Source organism: Hypomesus transpacificus, chromosome 16 (assembly GCF_021917145.1).
Source record: "Hypomesus transpacificus isolate Combined female chromosome 16, fHypTra1, whole genome shotgun sequence".
NCBI classification, from domain to species: Eukaryota; Metazoa; Chordata; class Actinopteri; order Osmeriformes; family Osmeridae; genus Hypomesus; species Hypomesus transpacificus.
Genome location: NC_061075.1, coordinates 4,955,806 through 4,958,195, shown reverse-complemented (window position 1 = coordinate 4,958,195; position 2,390 = coordinate 4,955,806).

The following is a 2,390-nucleotide window of genomic DNA, read 5'->3' as shown; positions in this document are numbered from 1 at the left end:
TAGGGTGAGGTAGGGTATGAGTGCAGGCATGTTATTTTAGTGTTATTATACAGTGCATCAGCCTTATTGGACCACCAATGTCACCAATGGAATCGCAATACAATGTTCATATGTTCAATGATAATAATAATAAGACTTTATTTACATATCACATTTCATATAAGAATTGCAGCTCAAAGTGCTTTACATATGATAGATGATGGCAAACAAAGTTCAGTTAATATTTTGATATCTTACCTTGTTTGACAGACAGATTAGACTTGGATAATAGTGACATTATTTTGCTTGGTTGTGCGTGTGTTTGTTTCTGAGTGTGTGTTTTCTTGTGTGTGTGTGTGTGTTTGTTTCTGAGTGTGTGTGTGTGTGTCTGTTTGTGCTCATTTTCAAGAAAGTGGTCTCCTTTGGGAAGGCAATTGTTAACGCTCAGTGACTAAACCTTTCTGCTTTTCTGGGACAGGCCCTAGTTGAACAGCCTCCATCAGTTGATCCCAAACCCTCATAGAGTAGTGTAAAGAAAGATGTTTTAGGTAGCTTTTACATGTTATGTATCCTGCAGTACATCTATCTGTATGTTCTGTACTGCTATATAGCAATGCTTACTTATTTGTATGTTTTACTGTAGTAACTCTAAATCTAGACCTTAATCCAGATTTGAAACTAAGCCTAACTGCATGAGTGTAATTGCTAAGCTTCACCGACACCAAATCTCAGTGTGAAATGTAAGCATTTGGTAATAACTTTACAAATGTGTCGTAGTTTGCACTTTCCATTGGTGTTGAATAAATTACTATTCATAAAACCATTAACCGAAGACAGGAATTAAAACAACTTGCCATCTCAACACTTGGAAATAATAAGATGATTGAGAAGAGAGAATGAAATAGGATCTGAGCACAAAAACAAAATGGTGTGAAAATGAGGTAGCAAAGGAATTGACGTATTATATAAAGAGAGCAGGGGAGAGACTGTGAACGAGGGAGCGAAAAGAGAGGAATGTCAGGAAAGCTTCCGGAGTGTTTTCCCTGAGGAAGACACGCATGGCTGGGTTGGGAGGTCCGATCCGGGGGCACTAGGGGCGCCTGCATGTCCAGCTGGAGAAAGAGAAAGTGAGGGAGGGGGAAAGGGAGGCTAGTGGGGGGTGGGAGAGGGGGTAGGGGAAGGCAGGGCGCTGACAGGTGTAGACTCTACTCCAGCTGAGGCTTCATAGCTGACCTGGATCCTGTAGAGTTCTCCTTCTCTCTCTCTCCCTCTCCCTCTCTCTCTCTCTCTCTCTCTCTCTCTCTCACTCTCTACCTCTCTCTCCTTCTTTCTCTCTGTCACTCTCTCTATCCAGTATTAACACATGCTCCTGTTCTCAGGGTTACAGACACATGGCAAGCCATGGAATGTTACACCGTTTCTCACCAATAAACTTCCAATTTAACAACTTAACCCAACACTTAACTTTTCATCAGAGGCCTGCTAACATAACTTTGAGATGAGAAAAAAGTGATTGTTGTTAAACTGTCTTGTATATGTTATATTCTGGGGTGCTGTTATGCTCAATATCCTTGTTTTCCACAAGTTTTGACAATAAAGGTGTAATAAGTAGGATTTTTTCAGTGAAAAAATGGTTACTCCCATATTCCCTATGAATATGCTGTGTAAGCTAAGGAGGACCTCTGAGAGTTGTTGATCAACACAGACGGCTCAGTGCCAGTGGAATGTCAATTTATAATTTTGGGAGCGTGCTTCTATTCTCCAGCCAATTCTGTTTCAGAAATCCTGCTCCAGGATTGTCCTGTTCCATTGTAGGTACTTACAAATTGATATGGCATAGGTCATCACAGAAGTGTAGGAAGGCACTGTTTTTGGGATGGGGGAAAGGGGTGTAAACGGTAGTGGGTATTGTAAAGGGGAACACAATTCAACACCCCGTGGAAAGCTCAACCTCCCCCTAACAAGTTTCACTTGTGTAATAGTTGGTAGCGCTAAACCGTAATGAGGTCAAACCAAGCTGTTTCTATGTAATGTAGCTACAAAGTTGTAACTTGGCATTGCTATTACATGGTTGTTAATGTAACCTTTATGGAAAGTGCTGTGAAGTACACTGCATATTATTTGGCCATTTAGCCATGTATACAAAATTGTTGCAAAATCAAATGGTTAAAGAAAACAAAATATCAGGAACAGAAAAATACAGGTCAGTTTTCCCATAGCATATTTCTTTCACAAAAACTAAAAAACTAATATTTAATATTCCTGCTTGTTTCTATTCTCCTATTGCCAAACTTTCTGCATCACATCAAACGATTTCTGTGCTCTTTAATGAAAAGACAACTCCAACAGAGAGGGCATTTTATGTCAATGTGTCACAATAAAAGTTTATAATTCATTTGAAATATTACTAT